This window comes from Pongo pygmaeus, chromosome 7, assembly GCF_028885625.2.
Source record: "Pongo pygmaeus isolate AG05252 chromosome 7, NHGRI_mPonPyg2-v2.0_pri, whole genome shotgun sequence".
In the NCBI taxonomy this organism is placed as follows: Eukaryota; Metazoa; Chordata; class Mammalia; order Primates; family Hominidae; genus Pongo; species Pongo pygmaeus.
The window spans coordinates 146,544,635-146,566,960 of NC_072380.2; the positions used below are offsets into that span (position 1 = coordinate 146,544,635).

A 22,326-nucleotide genomic window follows, 5' to 3' on the forward strand; every position below is an offset into this window, starting at 1 on the left:
CGATCTCAGCTCACTGCAAGCTCTGCCTCCCGGGTTCACGCCATTCTCCTGCCTCAGCCTCCTTCATAGCTGGGACTACAGGTGCCCACCACCACGCTCAGCTAATTTTTTGTATTTTCAGTACAGACGGGGTTTCACTGTGTTAGCCAGGATGGTCTCAATCTCCTGACCTCGTGATCCACCCGCCTTGGCCTCCCGGGATTCCCGTAGCATCTTAATTTCCTAGAGACATAAATTTTTTGGGGACCTGTTGTTGTTTCCAGAGTCAAGTTTATTAATGCACTTTTTTAACAATCAACATTGTTCTGGTTGAATCATGGGTATAGAGAGTCAGCACCAACAATTCGGTAGGTGTTGTGCCAACATTGGGGCACTTTAGTGAGAGGGCACCATGGGTTCCAGAGAAAGTCTTCTAGCTGGAGTCCTCCTGAAATCAGAAGGAGCTGGGACGAGGACTTCTACCTAGATGGTTTATTTGGCAGGTTATCAAGGGCTGAGGAAGTAGGGAAGAAGGGAATACCAGTGCCAGGTGTGTTACTGAGGATGCTGCTGTGGGCTGTGGAGCACGGTTTCTCCAGGGCTGTCTGCGAAACACTCAGGATGCTGCTGAGAAGTGTCAGCAGGGAGGGAAGGAGGCTTTTGGTTCCCACCTTGCCTTCTTAATTGAGGGCACCCCCAGGGCTGCTCACACCCTTTTACGTCTGACCTATGCTTGTACATATAGGCTGGAGGAATATCACTGTAGGAGTGGTGCTCTTCCAATGGCACAGAAAGCAGGGCCATGCTGTGCGTGTTTGAGGCAGGATGCTGCTAGCACCAGGGGAACAGAAGTCCCCTGGATGGAAACATCCACACCAGTGGCAGCCATCGTCAAAGGTGAGGCAGAGAATGACAGTCACAGTGACAGTGACAGTCATGTCTGCTTCCATATTATGATGTGATTTGCAATAAAACGTGTGTGCCCAGTAGTATTGAACATGCTTGTGTTCCTGGAAAGGCAAACTGACTGTCAGTTCTGTTGCCAATGTACGTGGATGTGGGTAAGGTGATGTGGGATGTGGGTGGGGTAGCGCATGCTCTCTAGAAGGTGGCAAATCCACCTTACCTTTCATAAGGAAGTCATCAGATCCTGAATGTTTCTGACTGGGGAAACTGAGGGAATGCAATAAACTTTCCAGACACTATGTTCTTGGCACTTACCTGAGGACAACCCTGCCCCCATTTGGCCTGGATTTGGGGTCCCTTCCTCCTCCATGGTCCCTTTAGGCTGTATTGTGTGTCAGTACGACCTACATGTGAACTCCAGAGGAAAGGCCTGCTAGGGATGTTGCTGCTGTTCTGGTACAGAAACAATTGGATGCCCTTAAACGCACATGCCTTCCCATGTAATGTCTTGGCAAAGTGGAAATGTGCGCTCAGAATTGCCACTGGCAGGGGTGCTGCTGGGTTCGTGTTTCTTTGTGCAATGTGCCATCTGTAGGAGAGAAATTGATTTTTTAAAATGAACAGACTTTGTGTAAAAAATATATATATGTATGGTGCCATTATTAGGCTTTGCAAATGCCTTTCTCCCACTGAAGAATTGCCAGTACACGGGGCTCCTCTGCTGCTGATACGCAGGCAGTCATGACTGGGGTTTGCATGAGGAAGGAGGCAGGAAGTTTGTGATCCCTTTCACAACCTTCTGAACCCATGAGCCTCAGAGAAGTGAGGGCCCTGGGTGACCATCTTACCTGAGAGGCATTTAATGGGGCTTTTCCAGGCGGGAAAAGAGCAGTGAATGCTGTTCTGCCCTTGGGCAAAGGCAGCCATAACCTGAAACATTGATATTGATATGGCACTGGGCTGGGTGCAGTGGCTCATGCCTGTAATCCCAGCAGCTTGGGAGTCTGAGGCAGGAAGATCACTTGAGATCAGGGGTTCGAGACCAGCCTGACCAACATTGTGAAACCTCATCTCTACTAAAAATACAAAAATTAGCTGGGTGTGGTGCCACATGCCTGTAATCCCAGCTACTTGGGAGGCTGAGGCAGGAGAATCGCTTGAACCTGGGAGGCAGAGGTTGCAGTGGGCCGAGATCATGCCACTGCACTCCAGCCTCAGCAACAGGAATGAAACTCTGTCTCTCTCTCTCTCTCTCTCTCTATATATATATATATATATATATATATTGATATGGGCACTTGGGGCATCTGGGATCAAAACAGAAATGATACCCTAACATATTGGGGTCTTCATTGACCGTAACCACAACATGGGTTATTAGCATGATGTGGCTGCTTACAAAAGTGGAGTAGCAGAATTCTAAGATGACCTCTGTGATGGTGACTTTCATGTGTCCACTCAGCTAGGCTATAGTACCCAGTCATTTAATTGAAACCTAATCCAGGTGCACTGGGCAGGTATTTTGCAGATGCGGTTGACCTTAAGGAATACAGATTAGCCTCGATAATGAGGGTGGGCCTCATCCAATTCGTTGTAAGCTGTAAGAGCAAACACTGAGGTTTCCCAGAAAGAAAGAAAGTCTGCCTCAAGACTGCAGCATCAACTCCTGCCTGAGTTCCTAGCCTGCTACCAAGCCCTGCAGACTTCAGATTTGCCAGGCCCACAGTCATGTGAGCCAATTCCTTAAAATAAATCTCTCAATATCTGTATATCTATACATAGAAAAATAGACTATATGTCTTAATAGATATATCTAAATCTATGTCTCTCTATATAATCCACACTCATTACTTCAAATCACTTTCCCTGAATATTTATTTCCAGCCCAGACATCTATCTGATGCTCTCAATCAGGGGTCAGCACGCTGTGGCTCTCTAGCCAAATCCAGCCTGTCATTACCTTGGTAAATCAGTTTTACTGGAATACAGCCACATCCAATGATTTACACATCAACTGTGACTGCTTTCCAGCTGCAACAGTGGAGGTGAGTAGTTGTAGTAAGGATTATACAACCCGCAAGACAAAAAACATCCTCTCCTTGGCCATTTTCAGAGTTTGCTGACCTCTGCTCTAGACCCAAATATCCAACTTCTCTGCGCAATTTACATGGCCTTCCCATGAGACCACAAACCTTCTTCTGTATAAGACCAACTACCTTCTTTTTCTTTCTGTGTCTCAGGGACAGCATCTCCCTCCACCATTTGTCCAGACGTGAAGCCCTAGAGTTGTCTTTGACTTTCTCCACATCTCCCTCCACCATTTGTCCAGACCTGAAGCCCTAGAGTTGTCTTTGACTTTCTCCACATCTCCCTACAACCCAATACCCAATACTACATCCAGTCCAACAAATCCAGTCTTCTGAGTAGCCCTTGGATATCTTCCCCAGCACCCTGGCACTCTCCCTGGGTCCTCTCTAGCTGCCTGTGACAGCCTTCACAATATCTTCTGGCTCCTTCTCCAGCCTGGTCCCCTCTCGTACTGCCATCAGAGGCTCTTCCTGGAAAAACAAAACAAAACAAAACAACCAAGAGGATCTTCTTGTCTCATTACAAGAGACTTTGATGAGACACAGTTTAGAAGCCTAGCTTCTCATTGTTCTCTCTGAGGCCATCCCTGCCTGGTCTCTCCTCCTTCCTAGGGATTTCCCCCAACCCTGTCCAGCACAGCCCTGTGTTCCAGCTTTGGTCATTGTCTCTCCGTTTCCAGGATCTGCCGTGTTCCTGCTGAACTCTGAGATTTGCACATTCTGCTTCCTCCCTCTGTTTTGCTCTCAGCTCTCTCTTTGTGGGTAGACTCCAAGGGAACCTCAGTCCCTCTGGGGACATTGCTTTCTTTCTCTGGGGAACTTCCCATGTTCCTCCAGACTTGGCTCCTGCCTTGGGATTTTCTTGTCAAAGATTTTATACCCCACGTTGTAACTTCCAGTTCTCTGCCTGCGTCCTCCAGTAGTCCACCATCTCCACTAGGGCGGGGTTCATCTGTTTGCTTGCTGTGGTACCCACAGGCATTTTTTGAGTAAATGAAAGGGTGAGCGGATGGGGGTTGGTCCTGCCCAGCTTCCGAGAGGCAGAGGGAAGGACCGTTTCCATATCACCAAAGCACAGAGGAGCTCAGTTGTTCTCCACGGGATGAGGTGACAGGATGATACTGAAATAGACAGAGATGTGGCTTCTGTGCCTGGGGAGAGGCCCAGTAAGATGGGGGGAACTCCCTCTTCCTCCTCCTCCCACTCTGGAATCTTCAGGAGCAGAGGCTCCTCTTTCTGGTCAGATTGATAATCTCTTTGGTCTCCTCCCCTCCTCTTCCCTCCCTTTCATCTTCTCTTCTTCCCCACTTCTCATTTCCCTCTTCTTTCTCTCCACTCCACCTCTCCCTTCTCCCTGTCCTCCTCTGCTTTTCCCATTTCCCATTCCCTTCCCTTTGTTTTTCACCTCTCTTCTTATTTCATGCCTTCTTCCCCTTTTCCTTTCCCTCTTCTAGTCTCCTTTTCCTCTTCTACCTCTCAGGTGGGCAGTGCTGAAACATGTCACCCCGCTACTATGTAACCTTTAGCAGTTTTGTCTGCTTTGAACAATTTTAACCCAAGTTAATAACCTTGCATTACGTTTATGTTGAACCCTCCCATATGACAGGCGTGTGCTGAGCCATTGACATGCTGACATGTGTTGCCTAATCACATTCACGGTATTCCTTTGAAGTGGATATTATTATTTATAGATGAGCAAATTGCATCACCTGTGATTCAGTAGGTGCAAGGCACTGTGGAGAATGGAAAAAAATGATTTAACACATGGTCTACTGCTCTTAAAGGACACATAGCCCAACGGAGTGCTACAAAAGCCCCCCACAGTCTAAGGCAGATTCTAAGAAGGGGGGCATGACTTAAGCATGTATCCTGCTGTGCCCTCCCCACCTTCTCTGCTGTTTGCGTTTTCCTCACTCACATCATGGATCTTGCAGCTTTGACTGCTAGATTCTCATCAGAAACCTCCAGCCCCAACTTCTGCACTAGATACTTTTGGGAATGCATTTTTTTTTTTTTTTTTTTTTTTTTTTAATGAGATAGGGCCTCACTCTGTTGCTCAGGCTGAAGTGCAGTGGTGCGATCTTGGCTCACTGCAACCTCTGCCCTGAGCTCAAGCGATCCTCTCTCCTCAGCATCCTAAGTAGCTGGGACCACAGATGTGCATCCCCATGCCCAGCTAAGATTTTGTAGTTTTGGTAGACACAAGGGTTTACCATGTTGTCCAGGCTACTCTCGAACTCCTGAGCTCAAGCAATTTGCCTACCTCGGCATTCCAAACTGTTGGGATTATAGGCGTGAGCCACCGCGCCCAGCTGGGAATTCATATAATTTTCTCTCCAGTTTTATGGAGTTTCTGTAAGACATCCTCATTCCTTTTTAGAATGGGGGGGGTATGATAGAATCAATAAACGAGTAAAACAGTCATCTAGGCACCCAGAGTGCAAGGCATGACGCTGACACTCTGGGCTGGGCTGTAGAGAAGTCCGTGCCTGCCGCTTGCCAAAGTGTCAACCTGGTGGTCATTTCCCAGCTCCAAGCCCATTTCTACAAGTTGCACGGCACTGCTTCTCAGCAGATTGGTCAGAGGATTAAAGACCTGGTCAAGCACCTGGTGCTATCTGGCATTTGGTTGGTTTTCAGTTAACATTAGTGCCTCTTTAATAGTCTGTTATGGGTTTTCCTTGAACCTTCTGTTGGGCAATTCCAGCTAATCAAAGGCACTGCTAAAGGTTAAGTTAATGAAACCATGATCATATTGTAGCTTTTTACCCGCTTGCCAACAAACACCTTATTGAGGACAAGCCAACTCTGGGCCATGCTGAGGTAAAAAGCAGCCTTGGGTTTACCAAGTGGATTCCCTCCTGACATCAGACAGATAGACTAAAGGAACAGTTAGCATTGGACACCTCCACACGACCCTGAGTACAGCTTTCAACAAGCCAGCAGCTGCTGCACTCCCATTAGTTAATGTCACCGTTCCTGCATTTATTCTGAATGATAATTGCAGTATGTACCAATGTGTATTTTTAACTGCTCCTCTTAAAAGAAAATGGAAAGAATGTCATTCTCTTTTTACAGAGGCTCAGCTGCAGCATTGTTGCCCCAATAAAGGAAAAGAAAAAAAAAAAAAAAACAACCCGGAACAATCCTGCCCTAGCCAGTGGCCAAGTGAAACCCCAGGCTCTCAGCCTGAAGGGAAAATAATGTAGCTGTGTGTTTGGAACCAGTCTTAGCAGTGTGCAGTGTGTATGTGTAGGGCATGGTGTTTGTGAGGCCACACACCTTCCAAGAATAATTGCTCTAGGTTGTTTTCAGTGAATAGTGGTCTTCACACATATCCTCTTGGGCCCCTGTTTTTCGTTTTTTTGTTTTTTTTTTTTTAATTTTTGTAAGGAGTGAGAGAGGCTGGGCACAGTGGCTCATGCCTGTAATCCCAGCACTTTAGAAGGCCAAGGTGGGCAGATCACCTGAGGTCAGGAGTTTGAGACCAGCCTGGCCAACATGGCGAAACCCCATCTCTACTAAAAGTACAAAAATTAGCCAGGTGTGGTGGCAGGTGCCTGTAATCCCAGCTACTCAGGAGGCTGAGGCAGAAGAACTGCTTAAACCTAGGAGGTGGAGGTTGCAGTGAGCAGAGATCGTGCAACTGCACTCCAGCCTGGGCAACAGAGTGAGACTCCATCTCAAAACAAAACAAAACAAAAGGAGTGAGTGAATTACAAGCTATAAGGAAATGGCCATGAAACAGGCAGCTACAGTTTTGGTGACCTGTTTATTTTTATTTTTATGTTACCTGAAACTGTATTTTGTAATATTTTTAGATTTATAGCAAAGTTGCAAACATACCCTTTACCTAACTTACCCTAATACTAACATTTTACATAACCGTGGTGTAACTATGACAACTAAGAAATTAATACTGGTCTAGTACCCTGCGCTAGCAGACTTCATTTTGTTGGTACCTATTATTTCACTGATGTCCTCTTCCTCAAAGGGATCCAATTCAATCCAGAATTGCACATTGCATTTAGTTGTCATATCTATGTAGTCTTTTCTGATTCAAGGGCTTCTTAATCTTTTTCTTTGATTCTCTAAAGAATTTTGAAGACTATTAGTCAAGTAGTTTGTAGAATGTTCTCCTGTTTGAACTTGTCTGATTAGATTGGGGTTATAGATTTTTGAGAAAAATATCACGGAGGTGAAGTGTTCTTCTGGTTACATGTTAAGGGGTATGTGATAGCAAGCAAGATAACTTATGACTGGTGATGTTAACCTTGATCAACGTAGTGTCCACCTGGTTTCTATATTTTCACTTCTATACCTCTTTCTTTGGAAACAAGTTACTAAGTCTAGCCCAGAATCAAGAGGAAAGGAATTGAGCTCTGCCTCATGGATATGTATGTGATACATTATTTGGAATTCTTCTGAAAGGAAGATTTGGGGAGCCTGGCCTTAAAGATGGATCTGTCAGTATGTGATTTTGGGCCCATAACTCAACCTCTCTTAGTCTAACTAAGATTTTTCTTCTAAAAAAGAGAAGTTGCACAAAGATGCATTCCATGGTGTGGCCAGCCTGAATGCCCAGTGCTTAACCTGTTGTTAGGGTGACAGATTCTGAAATTAGAAAGATGAAGCTTTAGGTTTCAGGTCCACCACTTGCACACATGCCTTTAGATAAGTTTCTTAAACTCTATAACATTCAGGTGCCTTGTCTATAAAATGGAATGAAACTGATACTGAGATATCACCTGTAACGCATTTAGCACAGAACTTTGTGTGTAGGGACGCACAAGTTCCAGCTGTTATTTTGATCGAATAGCAGCTCAGTTATACACTAGTCGAAAGCAGTGTTTAATGGTATCCGATGAATGTATAGAATTATTTCTCTTCTTATGATATTGAAAGGTATTTTAGGACTTTTTCCAGCCTTGCTGAAACGTGGTATCTATAGTAGTAACATCACAACACCAACCCTAGCTTAACTTCTGACTTTTACACAATTACAGTTTTGGCAAAGTCAACAGAGCCCATCTCGAATGTCAGGTGGAAAACATGGCTTTGAGTCAGCCCAACCACTGAGCAGCAGAACATTTTCATCTGTGCCTCAGTTTCTTCATCTGTCAAATAAGCATGACTATTGTAGCTCCTAGCACAGTGACCACCACCTGGTGAAGATTCATTCCTGAGCTCAATAGCTGGCCCACCCATCACAAACTGCTTATTGCAAAAGAATAGATGGGCACACAGCCATTAACTGTCAGAAGGCAGTGTTGTGCTGAGCCCCTGTTAGCCTCAGTGGGAGAAGTACCAAGTTCAAGAGGCCAAAGAAGGACCCAGAGCCAGCAAATGAGACAAGGGGCTTATGTACAGGAGGCTTATGTATAGGGGGAGGGAGTCCAGTGGTGGTGGGCTGGGCAGGAGAACTGCCTTATGTACAGAAAAGATCTAGTGGCAGTGGGTGGGAAAAGATAACCTCACGGCCCAGTGGTGGTGGGCTGAGCAGGAAAACCACAACCACCTACAAATATTATGCAGTTCATATATGATTTTCACTTAACATCTGATATGGTTTGGGTCTGTGTCCCCATCCAAATCTCATTTTGAATTGTACTCCCATAATTCCTACGTGTTGTGAGAGGGACACAGCGGGAGATCATTGAATTATGGGGGCAGTTTCTCCTATACTGTTCTCGTGGTAGGGAATGAGTCTCAGGAGAACTGATGGTTTGATAAGGGGAAACCCATTTCTCTTAGCTCTCATTCTCTCTCTTGCCACCACCATAGAAGAAGTGCCTTTCACCTTCCTCCATGATTGTGAGCCCTCTCTAGCCACGTGGAACTGTAAGTCCATTAAACCTCTTTCTTTTGTAAATTGCCCAGTCATGGGTGTGTCTTTATCAGCAGTGTGAAAACAGACTAATATCCTCTCCATAATGGCCTTTGCTTGGCAACCTTCATTTAACCCCAAACTCAGGGCTTTAATCTTCTGTATGGAACTGTGTTCCATGAGCTGGGGCAGTGTGGGGGCTCAGACATTTACCACAGATAAGGAACAAATGAATCTCCAGGTTAGTCACTCCCGGATTCCCTAGCTTGGAGCACCCATTCAAGTGCATCTGCCATACAGGATCACTGTAAGGTATGCTTAAATGATTGCTGTCAGATATGTTTACCCTACAGGTGCAAAGTCTCATGACACCCAAAGTGGATGAGGTTATGACAGTGGTTTGATTTCAGATAACATAGTCGGTATGCATCGTAGAAACAGACAATGAGGGACTTCAAAGGTGATTATCATTTCCCTGTGAAAAAATAAAAGTGCAAAGGTGACTAATGTTAGGTAATTAATGGAAAATAAAGGAAATTATCTAATGAGAATGGTTAAGAGCTTCTATTTTACAAGTTATTCAGTAACAATTGGCTAATAAGAAGTGAAGCAACATAGGGAACACTCACGATAAATTGTTTAGTGTAGACAATAATAAGGACATGACGTGTATTAGTTCATACTTGAACTGCTATAAAGAAAAACCTGAGTAATTTACAAAGAAAAGAGGTTTAATTGGCTGACGGTTCTGCTAACTATACAGGAAGCATGACTGGGGAGGCCTCAGGAAACTAACAATCGTGGCAGAAGGTGAAGGGGAAGCAGGCATGTCTTCCATGGCCAGACCAGGAGGAAGAGGGGGACTGGGAGGTGCTACACACTTATAAATGACCAGATCTTATAATAACTCACTCGTTGTCATGAGAACAGCACCAAAGGGGAAATCCGCCCCCATGATCCAATCACTTCCCACCAGTCCCCTGCTCCAACATTGAGGATTACAATTTTATTTGTTTGTTTATTTATTTATTTGAGACAGACTCTTGCTCTGTTGCCCAGGCTGGAGTGCAGTAGTGCAATCTCAGCTCACTGTAACCTCTGTCTTCCAGGTTCAAGCAATTCTCCTGCCTCAGCCTCCTGTTTAGCTGAGATTACAGGCACGCATCACCATGCCCAGCTAATTTTTGTATTTTTAGTGGAGACGGGGTTTCACCACGTTGGCCAGGCTGGTCTCAACCTCCTGACCTCAAGTGATCTGCCTGCCTCGGCCCCCCAAAGTGCCGGGATACAGGTGTGAGCCACCATGCCCCTCTGAGGATTACAATTTGACATGAGATTTGGTTGGGGACACAGATCCAAACCACATATCAACCTGCATACCATGCTTGGGACTGTGAAAATACATGAGCATGTAGACAGATTCTACAATGGAATGTGTAGAAGTGAAAGCATCCTTCTGTTAAGACAAATAAAACGTAATTTGGTAAAAGTTAAACAAACCTTTTGAGTTTCCAAACAAATCTTCCAAGTTAGGAAAAACAGAAATAAATGTGATCCAAATTTCTCACTGTTTTGGAATAAATAGATGTATATTCGTTCTGTACGCCTGCTCCACATAAATATTTTCCAAATTTCCCTCTTCCCATATATGCCCCTCAAAGCTCCTCCATAAAATTAATACAGTTGACAGAACTGTTTGTAAAAGACAAAGAGAAACAATTTCAGGACTCTATACAAGAAGGGAAAGATAAAGCTTTTCTTTCTTTTTTTCTTTTCATTCTTCAGCAGCTTGTTAGAGTCTCAGAGCCTGTGTTATTGAAACCCCAGGGTGACGAGCATTAAGGTGAATCTATTGCCAAGCTTGAGCCCTTTAATGAGTGCATTGATCAGAAAAGAGACGCAAGAAAGCAGAGTCCGGTGACACCTGAATGAATATAAATTTAGCCCCGATTGAAGTTCCTCCATAGTCGGCCTGCTCCACGCTGACAGTGTTATCGAGAGGAGAGAAAAGCAATTTTGGTCTCCAGTCTTGATTCTCTTCATGCTGTTGGCAGTTTTTAAGAAGAACAAGTTATGACTATTTTACTTCAAAAAAGCAGCGGGAACTTGTCAAAGATTTCCTCCCTGGAAGTGACAATTGAGAATGCGTCTACTTGGTGCTGATCTTGAATCTGTAATCAATCCAATGGACTGGAGAAAGAAGTACTTTCAAACCAGTCGAATTGTCGGGAAATTGGTCAGGCTGCCTCAGCAGGAAGTGAGCACCCCGTCACGGGAAGAGTGCAAACAGGAGCAGGCCGGCTAGTTGGCAGGATGTTTCAGAGGGGTTCACACATGAAAAGGAGGCCTGCAGGGAGGTGGATGGCTTGATACTGAGTCACCTTGAAGATGACGCCAATGTTAGCCTTCTATCATTCTAGACAACCAGCCAGCAAAATGATAAGCATCACAGGTTTTTGGAACTAGGCAGATGGATTTTTAGATTGTGGCTTTTCTCTTGTGTGACATTGGGCAACTTACTGTCCCAGTCTTTACATAAAGACTCTGTCTCTTTATAAGTCAAATGGGGATGGAAATATTACCTAACTCAGAGGTCTGCAGAGTTTAAATTAGATAATGCCTGAATATAGACTGCTCATCTCAGTGCCTGGAGTAGAACCACTTCTCAGTGAATGTTCTTGTGATTAGGATTGCCCAGTGATTTGTCTTCAGATTCAACTTTGTATATTGAACCCTTTTTGGATGCTTGACATTTTTGCCCCTGTTATCTTACATAAAATCCTCAACCACCTTGAGAGGTATGGCTGTTTAACTTCACTTTCCAGAAGAAGATGCGTAAGTTCAGAGAGGCTCAGTGATACCTTTAAGGCCACACCACTCCCTCAAGTAACTGTTTGTTGTTTTCTGAGTTATCACACCTAAGGTGCCCAGCACAAGGTCTAGCACACAGTAGGAGCTTGATAAAGTGAGGGTCTCCGAGGACTCAACTCCACTCTGCTTGCACAACTCAGCCCCTTTCCACCATCAGCCCCTCCCTTCTACCCTGCCCTGAGATGCTGTCTCTTGCTCATCTGCTTCCCCTGCATTTTCGAGCCCCTGACTCTCCTCTCTTCTCTCCCCTTCCTCTCCCTTCAGACTTTGGCACATCAGCGCCTTTTGATTTCTGTAGCCTCTTCAGAAGTATTTTTGACACAAACAATAGTCCCGGCTTTTGCTTTTCCAAGAGGCATCAGCACAATCGGAGCAGACACTGGTGACTCATTTTGATCATCGCCTTTAAGCAATTCACTCTGTGAGCCTGGACTTGACAGGCCTCACTGTGCCGTGAAATCTAATACTATTTTTATGCCTTTTAATCTATCTTTTAACAGCCTCCTTGTTTAGAACTCTGCGCCCTGGATTCACGGAAAGCACGTTTTTGAGAGTGGTGAGGACAAACTTGGCCCATCTTAATCAAAGGCTCGGGGAGACCCAGTCTGGGGTCTTTACCCAATCCTCAACTCTCCTAATGCCTTCCCCCACTGCTTCCTTCTATAACGGCCTCAGCAGGAACCTTCCTGGCTGCTTGACAGAGCCGCTGGCTGGCTTCTTCTATCTTAATAACCGCCGAGCTCTCCAAACTAGGATGTTGTCAAAATGTTTCTAAAGTGCCAGAGTTGTTCTATTGAGTCACTGTCATTGGAAAGTCATTATGGAAATACATGTTCTGGGTAAATGTCAGGGAAGGGGCTAGTCACTTCCTTCTGAAAGCCTTCCTAGATAGCCCCAGGCCAAGTGACAGGCTTCTCTCCTGGGTTCTTTAAGAACTGAGTGCGTATCTTTGTGCTTATATTTTATTTAATGTGACAAGCATTCATGAGGGATTTACATGAAGCATTCTGTTATATTTGTTTAAATGTCTTTCTTCTGGACTATACAGTGAGTTTCTTTGTCTTATTAGGAATTTAGGGTGGGGACGCAGCATGCTGATCCCAAAACTCACTTCTGTTCTCTGGAGATCCAGAGCAAGAGAACTGTACATACAAGAATGAAAGCCAAGGCTGGGCGCGGTGGCTCATGCCTGGAATCCCAGCACTTGGGAGGCCGAGGCAGGTAGATCACAGGGTCAGGAGTTCGAGACCAGCCTGATCAACACAGTAAAACCCTGTCTCTACTAAAAATATAAAAAATTAGCTGGGCATGGTGGCAGGCGCCTGTAATCCCAGCTACTCGGGAGGCTGAGGCAGGAGAATCACCTGAACCTGGGAGGCAGAGGTTGCAGTGAGCCAAGATCGTGCCACTGCACTCCACCCTGGGCGACAGTGCGAGACTCTGTCTCAAAAAAACAAAAAAACAAAAAAAAAAGAAAGCCATACAGGGGGAAGCAAACACATTTCATTCACAGAATCACTGGGAAAGCAATGTGTATTGTTTACTGCTGAGATTTCTGGGAAAATGGAGCTGGAGAGTGGGATGGAGGCTTGGGTCCTATGGAGATTCTTCGACTTCCCCTGGTACCTAACCCTGGAGCCCACATGCCCTTGGCCAGGTCCCAAGAGGGATCTCAAGACCCTCAACACCACCACTGAAGTGGATGAAGGTCAAACAAGACCCCATGGGGCAAGCATGGGAGCAGGAAATGAAAGAGAAGGCGAGGCTCCAGGCCTGGACTTAAGGTTGTAGCCTTTCAGTTGGCGTGTTTTTCTGAAAGCATTTAGAAGCTACCAACTGTTTAAATAATGGTCAGCTTTCACTTCCAGCCATGATGAAGTAACAGGGACTGAACTTATCCTCCCACTTTAGATAGCTAATCACATGGATAAAATATATGAAATAACAGTATTCATACACTAGAAAACAGGCAGTACAGGACAGGAATCCTTGAGAAAAAAGAACAAATAGGGCGAGTTCTAGGAATATTTCTCTGTTTTGCCTGGAGAGAGTTTCCAGGCTGCAGTGCAAGAAGCAGCAGCTCAAACTGAGTCCAGTGGTCTTCCTAAGTTTAGGAGGCAGGACTGAGAATTTAGGGAGGCCATTGTGGCTGGGATTCTTTCAGCAGTGTTCCTTAAAGGAGCGAGCTTCACAGAAAAAGAGCTTTGGAGTTTTGTGGAAGAGTCCTTTTTGAGTCTTAACTGAGTACTAATCAGCACATGCACTAAAGAAAACTACCTGAGGCCAGGGAGGAAAAAACAAACAAACAAACCAAAAAAACACCCGGAAGGAGTAGATAGAAAAATTTCTGGAGCCATACAGGACTGGGAATAATTCATGTTCCTGACAGCCATTATAAGATACCTCATATGGCACAGGGCATCAGGTTGAGTATTCAAAAGGGGATTGTCTCATTGATGGGGACAGATTAGTTTGTGTCTCTGCCTAGCAAAGCATAGAAACAGGACTTGAGAGGATGAGTTTGTTCCCAACTACCTTAACTGAACCCAAGAACAAATCTGAATAATACTTATAGGAATACAGAAAAAATGTAATACCCCAAAATTAAAAGTTACCAATATCTAGCATCCTACCAAACAGCACTAGTCAAAGAAAAATATAATCCATAATAAAGATTTAAAAATCAATCCGTAGAAACAGACATTAATTAAATGACACAGATAATATAATTAGTACATGTGGAAATTAAAAAAGCTATTATAAATACATTCTGTATATTTAAGAAGATAGAGAAAACATGACCATGTTAAATGGACATGTAAAAGATATGACAAAGATCCAAATCAGACTTCTAGAGATAAAAAATACCTGAGATGTAAAATACATGAGATGCCACTAATAGCTAATTAGAGGCTACAGAGGAAAAGATTAGTGAGCTTGAAAAAAAAGCAGTAGAAAACATTTAAAATAAAACAGAAAAAATATGGAAAATAAAGTGAACATCAATGTGCATTATCCCATCAGTGTGCCATGGGGTAGTTTCACAAAGTCTAAGATATGTGTAATTGGAGTCCCAGAGAAAAAGGGGAAGACAAGGATATTCAAAGAAGTCTGTTCAAAATTTTTCCAAATTTGATAAAAACTATAAACCCCTAAATCCAAGAAACCCAGAGAACTCTTCAAGCTGAAGAAGCTTGAAGAAAATGACACCAGTGCACATTGTAATCAATTTTCTTAAAACTGATATAAAGAGAATATCATAAAAGTATCCAGGAAAAGTAAATGCATTATGTGCAGGGAAACAACAATGAGAATGACAACAAACTTTGTTGGCAACACAAACCAGAAGATGATGGGGCAACATCTTTAAAATACTTAACAAAAAGACAAAATACTTAGAATTCTATACTCAGCAAAAGTATCTTTCAAAAATGAAGGCCAAATGCAGGTAAATAAGAGGAGATATGTGTTTAGATATACATTTTAGAAGGGTCACTCTGTTCACAGGGTAATGAATACATGGGTAGGAAAGACTCAAGGGAAGAGAATATTTTAAGGATCTTGATATCAGATTATGAGAGCCTAAGTTATTCCTACAGTTATTGTAGGAATAAAGAGAGAGATGAGTTGGAGAGATATAGACTGTTGTTTGCCTAGGAAATATTACTCTTCCTTCAATGCACATTTTCAATAGCAGAAGTTGTGACTTCTTCATCTCTGATTCCTCAGGACATAGAATAAGCACACTGGTGGCTCTTAGAAAATATCATTTCGATTCTAGTCGCCGTTCTTTGTGCTGACTCTTGTCTATACCTCTCAGTTTTGTTTGTTTGTTTGTTTGTTTTTGAGACAGAGTTTTGCTCTTGTTGCTCAAGCTGGAGTGCAAGGGTGCAATCTTGGTTCACCGCAACCTCCGCCTCCCAGGTTCAAGCGATTCTCCTGCCTCAGCCTTCCTGAGTAGCTGGGATTACAGGCATGTGCCACCATGCTTGGCTAATTTTGTATTTTTAGTAGAGATGGGGTTTTTCCATGTTGGTTAGGCTGGTCTCGAACTCCCGACCTCAGGTGATCCACCCGTCTCGGCCTCCCAAAGTGCTGGGATTACAGGCATGAGCCACTGCGCCCAGCCTGTACCACTCAGTTTAACTAGACACTTGCTTCTTCTTGAAGTCATGTTGGCCCTATATTTATAGATAATGATAATACAACCAAAATTATTAATTTTGAAATGCAATGGTTTGTTTTGAAGTCTTGCTTTATAGTAAACGTCATGACATATACTTGCCAATCTTTTCTTCTAGTTTTCTGTGTTTTCCTCTACAAAGCAACCTGAATTTATTTAAAAATGCTAATTAAATTGGATACTAGAATGGAGTCAAAAATAAGCAAGATTCAAAAATATAAATTAATTTTCAGTTTGTAGTATATATTTCAAAATGAAGTAAGTCCATGCTTTTTTGATAATAAAAATTCCTACCATTTAGGTAGCAAACATAACATTACTGAATTAAAATTATTATAGTAGCAATTAGATTATTCTTTCTGAACTAAGGATGACTATTAATTAATGCATTAATATAGTTGTTCAACAAAAAGAATGAGAGTATTACCAATAATTATTACTTATCCTTGAAGTTTCTGCTCAAATGCCCCCACAGCTTTCCCTGATTCCTCTAGGTAGAGATGAATACCTATTACTCTGGCTTCTATTGTATTGTGTACGTATTTTTATGTTTTTCTTCATCTTGAACTCTCTTCTCCAATCCCTTAGTGAGCTACTACTCATTTTATTTTTAGTTTAGAAGTTCCTTTTTCCAAAAAGCCTTCCCTGAATTCTCATGTCTGTGCAGATGTCCCTTCTTTGTCTCTCATTGACCTAGATACTTCCCCTGATATAGACATTACTTAGCTTTGTAATTCCCTCTCTATGTGCCTGCCCCTTCTCTCCACACTGCAAATACGATGAGGCAGGAGACCTTATTTCTCATGGTCACGTGGATCTCAATGCCTATTAGAATTCTTGGCACTTAGTAGGTTCATTTTTGAATGAATACATGTGTCTAAATTATCCTAGATCCTCAATTTGTAATGTGCACAGTGCTTGGCACACAATAGTTACTCAAAAAATAAGTATCGGTTAGACTAATTTAAAGCAAAGTCCTTGCTTATACAATCTGGTGAAAGACATAGATACATAAATAGATCACAATACAACTAAGAATGTGCCAAACACTAAAAGAATAATTCATTATAATTGGAAGCTTTGGAAGTATAATAGAATATTGATGTTCTTAACAAATGGACATGATGTTTAAAGAAGGAACTCTTGGCAGACAAAACATCACGGTACAGCAGTATAACTTGCAGTGCAATGTATTCTGAGGACTGGTGAGCAGTTCTGTGTGATCACAGCACAGACTTCTCCGATGCCTGGGGCTGGAGTTGGATGAGGAAGCTGTGGGAGCTGGGGCTGGGTTAGATCCAATTTTACCACTTTCTTTTGCACAAGAGTTGTCTGGGTGCATAAGTAAGAAAACCTTGGAAAGAAATACATATTTAGTGTCGACTTGTGTGGGAGTCTTTGTATATATTATTTTACTTAATACAACAGTCTTATGAGAGATTATACATTTTGTAGAAGGGGAAATTGAGGCTCAGAAAGTTAAAAGAAGCTGCCCAAGTAGACCCAGGTAAGTGGCAGTAAGTAGAGCCGGGATTTTAGACAGGCCTATCTGAATGAAAGAACTTCCACTTTTTTTTACACAATCACTCCCTTGCCTGTGTCTTTTCACCCATATCCCTGAATGAGATATGTACACAATTTTTGGTTAAACCAGTAACAATGTTTATGGAATTATAACTATGTAAATATAGGTCCCTGCTAAGCTAAGTAGTGCACAGTTAGATCAACTTTCTCCTTAAAATTTTTGTTTTACTTGGAGTTAATAATTGCCTTGATTTTCTATTTTTTATTTTCTACTTGCCTATTATTATCATTTTTAGTGTTTCCACCCTCCGTCATATGCCTGTAAATAGCTCTTCAAATATTTAACCACAGTTATAAGCTTTCAGTTGTATTTATGTATTTATTTATTTATTTTAAGGCAGAGTCTTGCTCTATTGCCCAGGCTGGAGTGCAGTGGCATGATATCGGCTCACTGCAAACTCTACCTCCCAGGTTCAAGTGATTGTCCTGCCTCAGCCTCCTGAGTAGCTGGGATTACAGGCACTTGCCACCACGCCTGGCTAATTTTTGTATTTTTAGTAGAGATGAGGTTTCGACATGTTGACCAGCCTGGTCTTGAACTCCTGACCTCAGGTGATCCACCCGTCTTGGCCTCTCAAGGTGCTGGGATTACAGGCATGAATCACTACGCCCGGCTCAGTTTTATTTTTATGGTATTGCCTTTTGCATCATGTTTTTCTTTCAGTCTGCATAGATCACTTTTTCAATCTGATATACAATGGCCATTCTTTTGCTAATGTTGCTCTTCTCAGTTGGATCCTCTGTCTCTTGGATCTTGGGTCTCCCTTTTCTATTCCTTCATCTCAGTAAGTGCCTCCTTCAGTACTTCCTAAGAAAGGAAATATAGAAGGCCATTTTACATTTATTATTATTATTATCATTATCATTATTATAGTGTTGGCAAGTCTGAAACTGCTCTCATTTCCTTGGAGTTGATTGATAATATATTTCCAGGTTGGTAAATCATACCATGGATTGGTTCACCCAACAGCCATTTCATCTTGCCTTTTCTGTGCTTTCCTATAATTTAGAGTCTGAGAAATTAAAAATATATTTCACAGGCTTCTGGTCATGATGCAGTAGCTGGGACTGGATTATCCCTCCTGCTGTAAACAAATATAAAACTGGATAAAAATATGAGATAACTATTTTCAGTCAGTGGGCAGTAGGTAATGCAAATCTGCAATTCTTGAGAGAAGGGAAACTTCTGAGATGACTCTTGTAAGTATCCAGCTCTGTGCTTAGAACAATTTCCTGGTTGCAGCACAATAAGCTGGAGTCCAAACAGAAAGCATGGCCCCAGTGAGCTGACCAAACAGAGATCACAATTAAGAGTTATGGGCTTGAGGCAGATGGAATCCTCAAGGTGGGTCTTGAGTAGAGGAACCTCTGTGGAAAGGAGATTCCATAAATTGATGGAGAATCCCTGAGGTTCTGTGGCTGAATTTTCGTTGTACCTGTACAGGATAAGCCATCCAGCCTTACCATATAGCACATACTATGCTGTTAAGAGCAGAACACAGATACGAGAAGTCAAGCAGTTCTTGGAAGGAGAAGTGCAAGGGAAGTTGGAGTTCTTGCCCTGTCAGAGTGGAGACATCTTCTTAATCCATCATTAATACCCTAGCACCTAGCCGAGACCCCAGAAAGCTTGTGTCTTAACAATAGGGATCATAGCATGGACCTGGCCTAACCAAGGTCACAGAAAAGATCCCTAGAAAATACTGAGTTTAGTGTTTGGTCCTTCGAGATTAGAGAGGTTTGGAAAACACCTTGAGCGTTTCACAGACTTGAATGAACAAAGTGTTAAACCAAGCATTTAAAAGTTCAGGTGATTAACCAGTAACTGAATGACTTGTTAATTTGAGAGGACAATACTGAAGCCAGAGTCTCTTCAATGTCTTTTCTACAACATTCAGCATTCAATGCAAATTTCAGTAGATATACAAAGAAAGAGAAACATATGATTCATAGTAAAAAACAAAACAAAACAAAACCATCAACAGGGACCAAATCTAAGATAATGCACATGTTGTACTAAGAAAAGACTTGAAAATTACTCTTGTAAAGATGTTTACTTAAAGGAAAATTTGATTTTAATTAGTGAGCAGATAAAAAAATTCAATAGAAAAAAATGTAGACTATAAAATTAAATAGTGGCCAGTTGCAGAGGCTCGTGCCTGTAATCCTAGCACTTTGGGAGGCTGAGGCAGGTGGATCATGAGGTCAAGAGATCAAGACCATCCTAGCAAACGTGGTGAAACCCCACCTCTACTAAAAATACAAAAATTAGCCAGGCGTGGTGGTGGGTGCCTGTAATCCCAGCTACTTAGGAGGCTGAGGCAGGAAAATTGCTTGAACCTGGGAGGCAGAGGTTGTAGTGAGCTGAGATTGCACCATTGTACTCCAGCCTGGGCAATAAGAACAAAACTCTATCTAAAAAAACAGAAAAAGAATTAAATAGAATTTCTGGAACTGAAACAAATGAACAGAAATAAAAAGTTTACTGAACAGGTCTAATAGAAGATTGGAAATTGCAGAAGAAAAAGTCAGTGAACTTGATCATAGATAATAAAAATTGCCCAATTTGAAGGAAAGAAGGATAAAAGATTGAATAAAGTTTAAAAGAACCCCAGGGCTCTGTGTGAAAATAGCAAATAGTCTAATACATAAGCATTAGGAGACAAGCTAGTAAACAAAATGCAAAGAAAATATTTGGCCTGGCACAGTGGCTCACACCTGTAATCCCAGCACTTTGGGAGGCCGAGGCGGGTGGATCATTTGAGGTCAAGAGTTCAAGACCAGCCTGACCAGCTTGGTGAAACCCCATCTCTACTTAAAATACAAAAAACTTAGCCAGGCATGGTGGCCAGCTACTCGAGAGTCTGAGGCAGGAGAATCACTTGAACTTGGGAGGCAGAGGTAGCAGTGAGCTGAGATTGCACCACTGCATTCCAGCATGGGCGACAGAGTGAGATTCTGTCTCAAAAAAAAAAAAATTGAAGAAACTATCGTCTCTAATTCTCCAAATTTGATGATTTATAGGTCCAAGCAGTTAAACAAACACCAAAACCTGATAAATACAAGAAGGTATTCTCCAGTAGTATGATAGTCAAATGATTGAGAAACAGAGATAAGGAGAACATCATGAAAGAAGCCAGAGCAAACAGACACATTATATGTAGGGGACAAGCATAAGAATTATTACTGACTTGTTATCAGAAACAATGGAGGCCAGAAGATAATGGAATAACATCTTTGAAGTGCTGAATGAGAAAAGCAATAACCAAACCAAACTGTCAGTACAGAATTCTGTACTCAACAAAAATATCCTTTGAACAAGGTGCAATATAGGCATTTTCAGTTAAATTAAAATTTAGTGATTTTACCTCCATCAGACTTGTAGTACAAGAAATGCTAAAGCAAGTCCTTCAGGTCAGAGATGTAATATTCTATAGACTTTCAAATCTACGAGAGAAAATAAAAAGCACTAGATATATTAAATAAGTAGGTAAATATAAAAGACTGTTTTCTTGTTTCTTGTAACTCACATAAAACACAACTGACTATTTAAAGCACAAACAAAAACACTAAAAAGTGAGGTATTACAATTATATCCTGAATTTAGTCATGAAGTAATAAGAAGACAAATTCTGATGTTCATCCTAAAAGACAAATGACGTGGAATTTTCAGAAAGACCAATGTCTTGAAAATGCAAAAAGGTAAGAGAACTATTTTTCATTAAAGGAGACTAAAAAGACATGAGAATCAAATGCAACTCATAACCCTGAATTGGATTATGGCTCAAACACACAGATACACACAAGTGGACATGTGCATGCACACCCGGAAAAAACAAGACTTAATTGGGATGATTAATGGAACTTGATTTGAATATGGACAACGTGTCAGGTAATATTATTGTTTCAAATAATTATCCAGTGTGATCATTGTATTGTGGTTATGTAGGAAAATGTTTAGTTGTTAAGAGGGTCATATTGCTGTATAATTAGTGGTCAAAATGCCATGACTGGTGATTACAACTTGCCTTCAAATGGTTTAGGGGGAAAAAAAAGTAAAATATCAGAAATTGCTGTCACAGACATAGAAGCTCCCTGCTCCAATTTCCCTTTAAGAAAGCAGTTACCAGTCAGTTGCAGAGTGTAGTCAGCTGGAAGTTTCTAGTCATTAGGTCCTTCAGGATCCGATTCTGCTTTTGAGCTGAGGCCACACTCTTCCCCAGCAGTGCCCAGCCAGTGACTGATCAGTGCACGATACCAGCTGTGCAGTGGGAAATCTTTGCTCTGGAGCTCCGTGTTAGGTCGGCTGAGACCTTGTCAGATCCTTATCATAGTCTGAGACACTCCCTGCCAGTGCTGCTTCAATTCCCTTGATGTCTCATAAACTCTCCTCTGGCATCCTAACTCAGTCTCATCATTAGTGTCCTTTCAACTGGCAAAATCAGTGACTCTAATTGAGGACTATATAGATGTGCATTATCTCACTCTTTCAACTTTAGTATGGTTTCAAATTTTCACAATAATAAAAAGTTAAAAGTCATAATACAACAAGAAGAAGCATTTCCTTGTAGCTAGGGTTCCTGAGTAATTCGGGTTTTATTGATTAGAATTACTCATGTGAACCTTGGAACAGGACGGAAGTTAACTGTACGATAATTCATTTTTAATAGGACGGATGGCAGAGATAGGGAGGCTATTTTGGTCAAAAGCTCCCCTATTTGACAATTCCCTATAGTGATGGCAGCAACTTTTCTGTCTTAGCAAGACCAGAGTCTTTCTGAGGGCCAAGAGTTGTTCTGGAAGCTCAGCCTAGAGCTTGTTTTCCAGATGTTATATCATATTTTTAAAATCTACACAATACCCTAGAAGTAAATCTCTGTTCTAGCAAC

General features: G+C 42.2%; 1 long non-coding RNA gene across 1 annotated transcript; it reads right to left on the reverse strand.

Moving 5' to 3' along the window:
• Positions 1–253: 253 nt before the first annotated feature.
• LOC129043056 (uncharacterized) lies at positions 254–21,662 on the reverse strand. The gene is made up of 4 exons (XR_008504279.2): positions 21,565–21,662; positions 20,806–20,884; positions 1,201–1,474; positions 254–427 (listed from the first exon to the last, which is right to left on the reverse strand). It is a non-coding gene; the product is annotated as an uncharacterized LOC129043056 (long non-coding RNA).
• Positions 21,663–22,326: the final 664 nt, after the last annotated feature.